Source organism: Penaeus monodon, chromosome 15 (genome assembly GCF_015228065.2).
Source record: "Penaeus monodon isolate SGIC_2016 chromosome 15, NSTDA_Pmon_1, whole genome shotgun sequence".
In the NCBI taxonomy this organism is placed as follows: domain Eukaryota; kingdom Metazoa; phylum Arthropoda; class Malacostraca; order Decapoda; family Penaeidae; genus Penaeus; species Penaeus monodon.
The window spans coordinates 17,338,177-17,338,556 of record NC_051400.1 but is presented as its reverse complement, the minus strand read 5'-3'; positions in this window follow the sequence as shown (position 1 = coordinate 17,338,556).

Genomic DNA, 380 nt, shown 5'->3' with positions numbered 1-380 from the left:
TAAAATGCTAAGTACCAAAACATGCACGCTAACCTCACTGATGTCACAATAAGAAGGCCGGCACTAAGACAGGGAAAAGCCCATTAGCATTTTTAAGCTACCACTTAAAAGACCCGCAGATGACATCAGAACTGTCATGACCACCGAGGGGAGGGGAGCCGAGAAGGGAGAAGGACAGATAAATGGGTAGGGAGGGAAAGTGGGGAGCCAAGGAGAGTGGGGAGAAGAGAAGGGCGGAGGAGGCGCGAGGGGGAGCCAAAGGGAGTGGGGAAAAGTAAATGAGAGGGAAAGCGAGAAAGGATTTGGGAAGAAATGGGGAAAGGCTAGGAATATGGCAGCAGGAAAAAGGGGGCAGAGAGGGGTATTGGGAACTGATATTA